A 14639-nucleotide genomic window follows, 5' to 3' on the forward strand; every position below is an offset into this window, starting at 1 on the left:
ACAGGGACTTCTCCCATCTCAACAGATGTAGTAAATGTTTGCAAGCAGTAAAGCATTTACGTAGATATCATCGTATGATATATCGCATCAACCTACATATTATTTTCTAATTCAGTTTTTAAATTATACTTTTTTCGTGTGTTAGTATTATTATTTAGGTTTTCCTTTTTATCTGAATTTGTGAAATGTTAATCAAACTATTTTTAGGAAATTTTCCTTAAATTACGTGGGTGTGTGTTAGTACGAAAATTTTATATTCAGTTAGCGCGTCAGTGTTGATAACATTTTTCTACTTTACGGATTGTCTAACCTTTACCTTCAGGCAGCTCAAAATAAACGCAACGAGGCTATTTAAAAAATAAATTTCAATTTGCTTTGCAAACGTGTTCGCATATGTGAAAACCCTTTTTCGTAATTTGAAAAGATTCCCAACGGCAGTGAGTGTAGCAATTTGGTGAAAAAGCTCACACAAAGCGGAAAATTTGTTTTATTGCAAGAATTGCTACTGTGAGATTTTATATGGAAATGCAGAGGAATTCTCAAAATAAATAAAAATGTGAACTTTTTATTGATTTAAGCTTAAATTAAATAAAACTCTTCACTACGAGTATACTGAAAACTACGAAAACGTGTTAAAAATTTTGATTTTTTGGTAAATAAATACGTTTAATAATTTTCCGGTTATTCCTTTCAATTTATATTTTATTGAATGGATTTCATTTTTGAAATGATAAAATGTGATTTAAGGCATCGTAAAATAAAAAAGCTAACGGCATTTAATATGGCCTAGTTTGTAATCATTTCTCGAAGTAGATAAACGGCAAACACCTACTGCTTACCTTTCTGAGCTATTCATTTTCATTCAAATTTAATAAAAGCCAATGTGATATTATAACCTTTTTTGACATTTGATATTTTGCGGTAATTTAATTAATATTAAATGTCATACTTTAATAAATATAGCACCTAATATATACTATATATTATTTTAATCACATTATTATTGTTTTCTTGAAGCTATAAGCTCTGTTAATAGTATAAAATAATAAACCATGTCTTAGTTGTTTTTAAATAGTTTATTCTATCCTTATCAATATTGCCCTAAAAATAATACTACAACAATAATTAAACTCTAAAAATTATTAATAGTATATAGTAGACGTAATGTGTATTTTGAATTTGTTATTCACTATATATTGCATATCGCACCGAGTCAAATATTTTTTGTGTATTGGTTGCACTGTCAGTAACAGGTATTTTATTATTATTATTATCTAAATTATTGACGTGAAATCGCCCAACAGCCGGTACTGCGTCAAATAGATTTCTATTGCACCAATTTCAATATTGACTATTTAAAGCTTTGTGAATAAAGTCCAGAACTAAATCTAGAGAAGACCTCTTATTCTAAGCTGGGACAGAAATTCTTTATGAAATTAGACGACTAGGTAGCTGCGATGTTTAGTATATTATTGCCAAATTAATATAAAAGAAATGTCTTTGCCAATTTTTAAGATTGAAAGGTGAATGCAAAATATTATCTTAAAACTGCAGCTTTCTCTAGACTTTGCAACTTTCGACATTTATATTATTACCAAACCAGTGGCTTATTCAATGTGAGAGGAATATAGTGAGGCAGATGCTTCATTAACAAGTAATCTAGCTATTAACAATTTTGATATATTGTTATGTTTTAGTACTTATATTAACAACAAAGTTTTATAAATGAAACTTTAGAAAAATTTAAGTAACATAACAATCATGGAAGAAGATATGATAATACATCTACTTCCAGCTTTGAACAAAGAGCGTATTTATATCATAATCTTGTAGATAAGTTACTCTTTTACTTAAGTTTATTATAAATAATTTAAAGATATATAAAACATCCTCTACTTTTTGCCATTGGTACAGTTATGCTACTATCCTATCTTAAAAATTGAAAATCAAATTCAAGACCATAACAAAAAAGGTATTCTAATCTCGTTTCTCAAAGTGAAAACTATAGGTTGGGGTTAAACTGGAGTGGCGGCTTTGCACACCAAAGCCCACTTTAGCACAAGTAAGTCCAATCATGATACTATAGTATCATGTTTCATAAAATAGTATAGTATGATACTATGGTCTCACAGTAACTGTTGTGATGCGATAGCATAAGTGCCTAATGATTATTAAAGATAACATATATTATTTTTGAAATATTAAAAATCTTATAAGTATTCGAACTCACTTAGGTCTCATAATATTAAAAATATTCCCACCAAAAGAAGATCATGTATATATAACATTTATTTTGTAATAATATATCTTGTTTAGAATAACTAACATATGAATGAATTCAACTATGATATTCATTTCTATATATACTTCGAATAGAGAAAAGAATAACATTTATTAGTATGGAAATAACTACTATTATATAATATTTTATTACGCAAACACATAAAACTCATCTCTAGAGAATTTAATGCGCAACTACAATAAATAAAAATTATACCATAAAAAGCATTTAAAAATATAATCGTTAAGTAACAATGAACTGTACTAAAAACGAAAGAATGACTGCACTCAAACTGCACTAATATTCCGTAAAAAATAGATGTGGCCTTAACGGACAAAAAACGAGCATAAATTCCACCGGACTAGGAGATATATGAATGCGAAACGCGAGTTTTAACATTTTTTATTGAAAATTCAGCCAATTATTTATCTTTTTGTGGATACACATATAAACTATAGTAAAAAAATTTAGATTTATTTGATATTTTTACGAAAATTTGTTCATACAAATGTGAATGAAATAGTAATGTAAAACGAAATATCTTACTTTGAGGTATTTTAAGTAAATCTTGGTGTTAGAGATCTTGGTGTTAGATAGAGATAATGCCATTCAGGTTGAGTTTATTTTTCCATAGACATATAATATTTGTATATAATATTTTTATTTTATTTTTTTAATGGCTGTAAATATATAATTCCACTTGGGTCTTGGGTATCTCAAGACAAAACGGCATAAACCTAAAAAAATGTTTTACTTACAATTATTTTATTTTTGTATCTCATGGATAGTTATGGCATATTCCATAATTTAACAAACGCAAATTAGAAGTGACAATAATCAAGAGAAAAATGATATAATGAGTTGCAATTGTTTTAAATTTAAATGGAAGAAATACACAGTCAAATAGCTCTGATTGTCAACATTTGCTGGCGGCATTTGTATCTTCGTGCTAAAGCAACCATTAAAATGGTTGAAATGGTTAAAATGGCATCTATTCAGAGTTTGCTATTGTATAGCAGAGTTTATGTTTATGTTAAAACAGTTTTTTTCTATTTGACTGCATTCTAGCATATGCGTTCGCACGAGCTTGTTTATATGCACTCTTTTGTTTGAAAAACAAATCGTTCGAAAAATATAAAAGTGAAATAAAAAATATATATTGAAAAAAAGAAACAATATCATCAAAAGAAAAAAAAAAATGAAAATGTGTTTTCTATACTAGAAACAATAAAAGCATCGAGTCGAAACGTTATTGTTACGTGCCACAAGTTGCATATTGACAGTACTGAATCCATGCACATATTTGCATGTGTACACGTGCCGGATATGCACATATATGGTATGTGAGCACATAATAACACCAGAACTTCCACGTGCACTTTGTCTTTATTTGATAAGGTCTTTAGTGCAAAACGGCATTGGCATCCTGTTGCAATTGCCACATATTGTAACAGTGTCTTTAGTTCGGCATGATACATTCAGATGCTTTTTGTTATAAGTTGTGAGAAGTCCTACTAAGTACCTGCAATTTTAAATACATATATAATAAACTTCAACTTCTGAATAAGCTAAGCACTTTATGTGTAGTGTTATCATACACTTTCCACAATTTCTTATAGAATTTAATAAATTCAGAATTCATTTTAGTGTTACTTTTTACTTAAGATAACTACGTATTATAAATATTTAAAATTTTTCAATAAGTTCACGTAGAGAAAATGAAACACATATGTTTAGTTGATAAATGACTTCGTTTTTTTAGTGTACTCTTCTTCAACTTCGATATGCTTAAGCCAATAATTTTTCAAGTTATACATCTCATGTCTATAGTAGTTTTCCATATTGTCTGGAACCTATTCCCTTAACGCAAACAAACATTTTTTAATTGATTAAAGTTGTTTTATACAAAAGAAGTTCTTGAATTGTGAGAAGAGTTAGAAATCAAATGGAGCTATATCTTATAAACAGGACTATTGCTTCAGTAATTCATACCTTCGTTAAATGATTTTAGCGATAGTATTTTGAACTGTATGAGTTGGATCATTATCACGATAAAAAATGTTTTACCTGTTTTGTAAGTCAAGAATTTTGTATTCAATTCAATTTATATTTAACCAATTTGGAATTAATATTGCAACAATATTCATTTTGCATTCCAAAAAACCGACGTAATCACCTTCTTTAACGATTTCTTGACATAAACTCACTTTAAACCTGAAACCCGAATTTCACATCACAACTTAGTCATGAATTCTTAGTTATACTAATAACACGTTGGGAAAATTGTTTTTTTTTCTTCCCAAAACCCTGCAGATAAATATATCGAGTTCTCATTTATACTGATAAAACAGTGCAAAAATTATTTTTCATCGTTCCTTAAGTTGTTGTTGAGAAAGTCCCATTAAAATATCTATTCTTATTATAAATTTTATGTGTATGGTATATGGATATTAGCCCATATTCAATTTTTGGTATTATATACTTCTCAAATGTTGCATTGTTATTCACTCTGTCTTGTAAAGTCATTGCGAGGTGCACGAAATGAATACCCTTATAGAGGAAACGATGGATATGGAATATATTGATCAAGATCATGTTAGCACATTATATTACAACTGCTCGACAAAATTAACCGTCTAAATGGTATTTCTTTTTTAATCCAAAAAACGTTACATAAAAAAATATCTTAATATGCTTGCTAAAATGTAAGGATGGCAAACTTATGGTCTGTCTTTATTAATATAGTACATATGTCCGTAAGGCGAATAGAAGTAGTACTACTTTTTACAAAATTCAGAAATTGTTTACATTAAAATTAAATAGAAGAAATACATTGAGAGTCTCACCAAATAGAATAGAATAGAAATAAACAGGGGTCGAATTTTCTACCGAAGCGACATGTTCATGCGATCTGTCTTATCGCAAATCTCTATGCCAAGAACAAGTGTGCAGATAGAGTTTTGACTGTCGAAACTTCCGTGCATATTAATAACAGGGTGTATCCTATCTGCACCCAAAGCTGCTGTCTTTTTAATAAAGAGATGCAAAGGGGTAAAAGTATTTTTGTAACATTTTTTATTAGTCGCAGTTACCAGAAGTTATCATTAGAAGTTAAATATGAAATATTTATAATATATGTCATATAAAAAGGCTCACCAATGCTGCTCTGAAGCTAATGCCACTCCTTATATTTCAGTGACAACTTCTAGTGTTGATGTGTTGTTTTTGTAGATAATTTATAAAACTTGTAGGGATGTTTTTGAGTAATTTTGCCTACTTACAAACTATTGACTTTGAGGAGACAGATTTACTAAACATATTTAAGAATGAAATTGTGATGCAGTTAACTTAAACATTTTTCAACTGATAAAGAAAAATATTCGATAGAGAAGAAATAATAGTCCCATAATAGTCCCTGTCGCGGTCCTTTAACTAAATGCTTGATAAATAATTTTAATAACTTTAACTAAATGCTTGACTTTCATTTGATATTCATAGACAAGAAGGGCTAATACTAAGTACTAAGAAATAAAAAAATTCAAAAATGTGTTCGTGAAGATGGTGAAATCAGTTAATTATTATTACAACTTCATTTATATCCCCTGTTTTGGAAAAACATTTATCCTGTAAACCATAATTCATTAATGTTTAAATACTCAAAATGAATAATGCACTTCAATAGTTCGTTATTGTGAAACTTCTATTTCTCATGAAAGCTCTTCAATCTTACGGTCATTAATTTTATTATTAAAAATAAAATCAAAGTAGCAGAATAATATTTCAACCCATCGCTAAACTCAATCCGAATTCCTTACTATATAAATTTTGCGCTTTAAGTACGCGTAACGAATCTGTTTAAGCTTCCGTATTTAATATCGCAATGACAAATTGATTTCACTTCTATGGCAGTTTAATGAAAATTGATTACAATGTTATCTTGTGTTTTCTGTGGGTAAGCAGGAGTTCATATCTAAGTGGGGTTGTGTATTTATGAAGTACTCATTTGTAAATCATTATAGTAGTTGCAGTAACTGATTTTTTTTTTGTAACATATGGTATATCAGTGATGATTTTGTGCGTTAAATGAAATGTCATCCTCGACAGATTAAGTGTAATTTTGAATGGCAGTCTGTTCCTTGTGTAATCTGTTGAAATGATATCATTATGATCTGTGAAGCGTTTAATGTGTCAGCGATTTTGAATTTTAATAGGGTCCTCTTTCTTACACTAAATAAAACAAATAGCTAAGCTTTTTGAACGGAACGTACTCGTGTGTAATTTAATTAAACTGAATAATGTCTTTCGAAATTATTCTATTAAACGAGCTGAAATATTTGCGAAGTGAGTTGTTGACAATTTCTAATAATTCAAATTGAATAAAAGCTTTTGACTATACTAAATTGGTTTTTTTTTGATAAATAAAGTGCATAATAAATATATTATTAAATATTTTAATGTAATTAAATGTTGACATTTTCATTTCAAATAAAATATTTATTCTCTATGGTTAAATTTCTGTTCGCCGCAAATAATTTTGTTTTGATTGTGCATCATTTAATTGATTGTGCAATTATTTATATCAATGCATATTTCATCGAATTTATTAACAATTTCAATTTATTTAAAAGCATATACACATCGAATATAACTTTAAATTAATTTTCAGAAATTTTGTAAACACTTTTATATAAAATAATTTACTTTTTGATTCCTGTTATAATTAAAAAGTTATTCATTAGTTAAATTCGAACAATCTCTCTCTCGATGTATGTTATAGATTTCTATAAGCAATTTACTGTATGATAAACTTATTATTTTATATAAAATTATTTTAAACTTATTTACTTATTGATTTCTGTTACAATTTTTAAGTTGGTAATAAAGTTGATTGAATGTTAATTAGTTAAGTTCGAACAATCTTTCTCACGATTTATGTTATAGATCCTCATAAGCGATACAGTAATATCATGAACTTATTAGATTGTCTCGGTACAACCTTGTTAATTGATCTTCTTCTTTCCCAATAAGTAGAATAGTACAACCTTACTATATGATAAACACATGTGGATGTCCAAGTATAGTTTTCTTTGTTTATATGCTGTCCTAAAAATTAGGAAAATTAGGGAAATATTTTTCTTCCCCAAAGTAATCAAAAATTTTGAGCCAAATAGAAGAGACAAGTTTCTTTGCTTGTCTGCCATTGCATTTTCTAAAAACTTAACATGGCCTGGAATCGGAAGAACTCACACCTGATTGTGTTGGCCAAATAAGTTCAGCTTTACACCACTCTATTTCCAATTTAGATGTAATCTGAATTTATAGTTGCGTGAGTGCCTTGAAGAATAGTAATTATCTTTGATCATATTTACGAATAAAGTGGACATACTAACATAGTACATATCATTTACTAAAATTTTCGCTGAAATTGTTGGTTAGGTTAGACTAAGACAATGCATTCAAATACAATTTCAAGCAATTCTATTGTATAAATGTATTGCCATTTGTAAAGACTTTTAAAATTATCTGGAAGAGGTGATTTAAATTTACCGCTGCTATCCTTGTGTATTAACCCTGTTAATCTATTTGATCTCCCAGATAAAATTAAAAAGAGCCGTCAAGTCCACAGCTATAAAATTTATCAAGTCAATGAAGAAACAGTCTCCAGCGCATTGAAGTCGCTTCGTCTATAGTCCCAAATAAATAGATAAAAAGTAATTAAAGGATTTCACTTCTTCTTCACTATGAGAACTCCTCGCACAATTCACTTGTTAGAATACACCACTGTTTTTTCTTGAAAGTTTGAAGTCCTTTCGTTCATAATTTCCGAGTACCTTGTTTCAAACCAAAAACTACCCAGCGTTCTCTCTGACAGTGAGTAACGCGTCCGATAAATAAATAATGCGAATGTATCAAAACTGATGATTGTGAAATTTTTTTAGCTAAATATAATTTTTTTGATTTTAAAAACTAATTTTAGGTATTTGGATAAGTTGGACTCAAATTATATATTTAGGTTTATAATGTATATAAACGTAAAGATATACACGTAAATATATGTACGTAAAGATATATGTATATGTTATTAAAATATAATATTAATATAATCAATTTTAATTGAAATATTACATTATAGATGTAATTGTTACTGCCTGAGTAAAATCTTCTCAAATCGTAATTACCTACAAGAAAAAGGTATTCAATATTTAAGTTATAATTATGATGTACTCAATACATATATTCAAGTAATCCATTCCTAAATATTGTTTGCATTTAATTTCACGTTCTAAATTTGTATTATACCGTTTTTTAATAGCAATGATATAAATATTTTCTTTAAATATTTCTCTGTAACATATTCAGTAGAAATGAGAGTAGGAACGAGATCCGCCTATAATAATATAATACATAAACAAAAATTTGATGAACTATGAAAACATTGGCAAAAGAATTATTTTCTACTATATACGCCTCCTTGGCACAATTCTGGTTACGCCACTGAAATTCTGAAAAAAATAATACAAAAGATTTATTGTACAAAAGCTACTTAAATATCCATTTAAATCCCCTTTGGCGTAAAAAAAATTTTATACCACAATTGCTCTAAGTAAAAGTAGACTGTAATGCAACACTCTCACCAATTACACGTGTTAATATAAATTATTACGAAAGCACTAAAAGTATACTTAACCTTCAAATTTACATAAAATACCGAGTAACCAGAAGTTGTAGTAAATAATGCCCAAGATAATTAAATGTGGAGCATATATACAAATTAAATTAAATAAAATATTTAAAGGACAAGAATATTTCTGCGAAGTTATTTGCGTGAAGCACTGTTAACTCACATGTGATAAAATCGTTGATGCTCAGCGCTTAATTGCATTTCGAACATTTATTTGGCACAAATCCTCATGATATTAAAGATATAACTTCCAAATTATCTTAAATGAATGTTTTATTGTTACCGAACGCTTTATATACATATGACCGAAACGTTTCCGGAAATTTTAAATAAAACGCAAAATTCTTAATCTTCATCAATATTTATTTTATCTCCTTCAAAATATGCTCCATTAGAAGCGATACACAAATGCCAACGTTTCTTCCAATCATCAAAACATTTTTTATAGGCGCTTTCCGGTATGGCTTTGAGTTCCCTCTGCGAATTCTGTTTTTCGTCTTCTATGGATTCAAAACGCGTTCCTCTGAGTGGTAATTTGAGTTTGGGAAACAGGAAAAAGTCACACGGTGCAAGATCAGGTGAATACGGTGGCTGTTTGATGGTATTTATTGAATGTTTGGCCTTAAAATCGTTGATAATGTTGGCTCGGTGCGAGGGAGCATTATCGTCATGAAAAATCCATGAATTATCCTTCCACAATTGAGGCCGTTTACGGCGGATAGCTCTCACGACCGATGCCTAGCTCTCGTGCTATCTCTCTAACACTCACATGAGGATTTTGGAACACGATTTCCTTTGCCTTTTCAATGTTTTCGTCGGTGGTAGAGGCCGAAGGTCGTCCAGAACGCGGCATGTCTTCGACGGTCGTACGACCGTCCTGAAAGGCTTTGTACCACTCATAAACTTGAGTTTTCGATAAAACTGATTACCCATAAGCCTTTTGTAGCATTCGCAACGATTCTGCACACGAAATTTCGTTCGAAACACAAAATTTGATGCAAACTCTTTGTTCAATATTTTTTTCCATTGTTTTTTCGCAACGCACTACTGAGGTGAACTGGTTTCAACAGCTGCCGTAAACGAACTGTCTGACAGATCGCGCTCATTTTTGGCATAGTAATTAAGGACAGTGCTGCCAAACTACATAAACTTAAAATATCGGAAAATATACAGCGCGCGAATTTTAAATGAGAATTTCCGAAAGCTTTTCGGTCACAATGTATGCGCATTTTGTGGGCACTGAAGTGCTCGTTCAGGCATGCAATCGATTGTATAAGGACCCGTAATCAACACAATCAAATAAACACTTTATTCAGCACAAAAATACACACAATTGACCCCATTCAAAAACAATTTAACCAACAACAAATACTCGTATACAAGCCAAAAAAACCGCCAAAAGAGCAGACATTTATGTGTGTACCAGATATTCCATATACAATCGACAAAACAGTCTCAGTTTCAGTATCAGTCTCAGTCTCAGTCTCAGTCTCGGTTACTCTGTCTCAGGTAAACTACAAAATTTCAGTGTAAGAATGTACAAGTGTACAAAATCGTTGAGGGAGTCGTTTTCCATTGTATTTTTTGATGAAATTAATTACTGTCATAAATTTTCCTTTTCGCATTTCAACAGAGTTTAAGATATTTTCGCATGATTTTTTTCCCAAGGCATGCTATTTTATAGACTTGAACTTAAGGTTATTTTCATCCCCTTGTGAGCAAAATTACTCTTTTCACGGTTCACGAACGTTTTGTTTAAAAAAAAACGTTTTAATTTATGTGGCAATGAAACATATTAAAATATTTTAATTTTGAATTTAAATTTCTGTTGTTTTAAGATTATGCAATATGGCTAAATGAATTTAAGAGCAAAAGTAATTTATTCATATCGCCATAAAATCGCTTTAAGTTTGTTGTAATTGAACTGAACTCTCACAGCTGGTTCTCATTTGTTTAATGCCATGTTTTAAAATTTTTCATTGTTTTTAAATGTAAATAATTTTTTTTCCGATTTATTTCAGCATTGATTTAAGAAATATTAATCTTTCTTTCCTTATAAAATTTATTACATTATGTTAACGTTATTTGATCGAAGAAGAGACAGTAAGGCCTACACCTCTACTAAACCTTATTAGTTGTATTACACGTTTTCTGAAATAAAAAAAGATTGTAAGTGTTACAAATCAATTTGAAAAACTGAAAATTATTTTTCAAAAGTATTAGTAAGTTCTCTTAACAAGTAGTTGTCGAGGTTTCTAGAATGGATTGGAAACTGCTTAAACTAGAATATTCAGGTGATTTCTTTATAACAGTTGGGTTTTTCTTGTACAGAGATATTTTTGAAACCTGTCATGTAACTTGTCCTGATTGAAACAGTTAAACTATTTCTACACATCATTTCGATTCAGACTCCTATAGTTGTTTACCGTAATCACAATTTTTTGTTAACAGAGTTGTTAAGAGAAATGAGCCATATATAGGTATCATGTCTACGAAAGGATTGATACACCGACGATAGGACTTTCAACAAAGTTTTTCTCAATCATATTTTTGATCTCAAAGAAAATCAATTAAAATGTCACGTATGGAAGTTCCAAAAACCTAACAAAATTTCGTTTAATTTACAAACTGAGTAAATTTTTAACAAACCAAGTAGTTTTAACCGATTAGCCATAGTATTGCGATGTTTTACTTTAAAGTTTGACAGCAAGTAATCAAAATGATATAAAAAAACTTAAACTCAATGATAGAGAGTTTGTGCAATTTCATTACCGTTGCAGCAAGCGATTCTATTTGCACTTCTTTACACATTTCGGCGTAATTTTTAATTTGTGTATTTATAATTTCTATATCTGCAATAGTTCAAAAGTTATGATATCGCAAAATTCAGTTTGAAAAGTTTGTTTTCTTAAATCTAAAATTCGCATTTTTCTTAAAATTTTCGCACCAAGTTGTTTTGGCCTTTTATTATATTTTGGAAGATCAATATCTTGCTCATATTTTTTTTCCTTAGAAGTTTGTTTCCACAGTGTACCGTTTTCCAGTTATCGTCGCTGGAAGTATGATATCATCATCAGACATTTTTAAAGCACATCTCAAAACCGGCTATTACGTGTATCCAAACTTGAAAAGATGGCTCCAGGGAAACAGGTGTGCATCTGTATTATTATTTAGACCGGGTATTCATTAATTTACCTAGTATCATCTATAAGCTTGTAAAAATATTAAAAAATCTCAAAGTGGCTTCAAAGATTTCAGGCAGAATATTTTTCTATGGAAGACAAATCTAGTAAATGGTTGCTCAAAGTCTGTAGTTGATAATATAAGTTTTGAAGATTTAAGAAGAATTCAGAAAATAATTACTGATGAACTTGGTTTGAATGGCTGTATTGTGATTATTAAACAATCATCTTAAAAACAGAAAGAAATAAGCACAATCCGACTTTAAACACACGCGGCAAGCGTGTGTTTGGGTCAACATATTTTTCAAAAATTTAAAAATGAAGGTTTTAACATCTTTAGTAATATTGTAACAGATTATGAAGCTCGTTTTTACAAGTACATTTCAGAAGAAAAGCAGCAGCTAATGTTATGGAGCCCAGATTCTGATATTTTTTTTAAATCCGTTAAAGTCAGACAATGTACATAAAACTCAGTAACTAAAATAATGATCTGAAAGTCTTTCAGGGAAAGAAAGGTAGTGAAACCAACTAAGCGAACTTTTGTTTGTCATCTCGTAAAAAAAAAAAAATCTCGTACAATTAATCGAGGTACAATCAATTGATTTTACATCTCCCGCAGTATCTAATCAGCCTAAGAACTCATATATTTTAAGAAGCCATGATTTTTAACCTAAGATCACATGCAATTCCTTCATGTTATAAAGACATGAGTACATCGCCTAAACTTCAGAAATTTACTAATCATACAACTTTCTTTGAAAGTAATATTAAATCGATTACTGAGATATAACTAAAAAGCAATAGTAATAAATTACATTAAAAAATATTAAAACATCAAAACCAATACTCACAAATTAATTATAAAGTTTGAGTCTTCACTTGAATTATTTAAAAATTTATGAATTTTGCAGCAAATTCAAATTCTCTTTCCAATAATTTGTTTATTTCATACCAAATATCCGTGCAATACATTTGTTTGCGTTATGCTTTGTTTCATTTCCAATTTTCCTTCACGTATCTTAATATACATTTTGTCTATTATTGTCTTGTCGGTGAACTAACGGTTTTGTTAGTTTTGAGTTCCATTTTGGTTACTTTCGCAAACCGTAGGCGGTATGATTATACCATTATCAACAACTGAGTATTTTGACTTTGCTTTGCTTGCATTCCAATCGCTGTCGGTACCACTTGTTATCCTTGAAATGGTTTCATATCTCAGACATGCACGAAAACTTTAATACACCAACTGAAATTGACTTGGGGCTTAATACCATATGTCAGGCATTTAACTTTCTTTTGGTGGACTTTTTAAGTCACATACAGACAGGTTTCTAATTTTTAAACTTCGTAATCCCACGCCTCTCGGCAATTTTCACCTTCGCGTTTGTCTAAGTTAAACTGATATGACTTTCTGGTAACATTATGCCTTGCAAATAAATGCATTTCCACTTGGGAAGTTGTGAATTTCTTTAAAGCAACATCGTGACAATTATTGCTATATCAATTGCATCTTTGCTTGCAGTTATAGCGAATAAATTTTTGATATGAATAAAATAGCAAATTTAAAAAAAAAAGTCATTGTGGGTAAAGATATCGAAATTATTTTATTTTTGTTATTAAGTTAATGTCATTACATAAAATTTGAGTCAATTTGAAATTACTCACTTTAATAATATGATTATGAATTCCTCTGAATATATGGTGCATGTGACATTTTCGCATAATTTGTAGACTAAATTGATTTTTGAATTGATTTTAAATAAAAAAATTTATTCATAACATAAATATAAGGAAACCTATATTATTAAAAATATATATATATTACTAGCTGACCCGGCGAACGTTGTTTCCCCTTGCAATTAATTTTGCTGGCGTTCGTTGCCTTGCTCTTGACTTTCATTAGCACGTGTAATTGTATCCTGGTTTCTTACATCTTCATTGTTTTCTGCCGATCTATTTAACCGACGGTTCTGGAGTAATTGTGAATTCCGAGTCCGTCGACCAATATTTCCTCCTCGTCCACGAAGACGTGGCATTGTTTTTTGTACGATATTTATATCTTTATATATATAATTCTTCTTTTTTGTGTGTTGAATTTTTGAATTTCGCTGGATTTACCAGGAATACCACCACATAACTTAAGATTAAAAATTGGCTCACCTATAATTATGCTGCGGAATTTAAATGCACTTAAGCTATGCAAGGGCAGTTTTACAATTCATTTTAGAGATTTTAAAGTTTTTAAACAAATCAAAGTAAGCATGAATAAATTTTAAATTTTTAATATAAATGTATATGGATAGCAAAAAATAAAAAATTGATTGAAAAGACATTATCCAGTGGGCCAAATTGTGAATCTAAACCTTCCTTGAATCCACTTGAACACACACAAAAAATTTCATCAAAATCGGTTCAGCCGTTTAGGAGGAGTTCACTGTCAACACACGTACAGAAGAATTATATATATAAGATATACTATAATTCTTATATATTT

The sequence above is a fragment of the Teleopsis dalmanni genome, chromosome 1 (genome assembly GCF_002237135.1).
Source record: "Teleopsis dalmanni isolate 2A chromosome 1, ASM223713v2, whole genome shotgun sequence".
In the NCBI taxonomy this organism is placed as follows: Eukaryota; Metazoa; Arthropoda; class Insecta; order Diptera; family Diopsidae; genus Teleopsis; species Teleopsis dalmanni.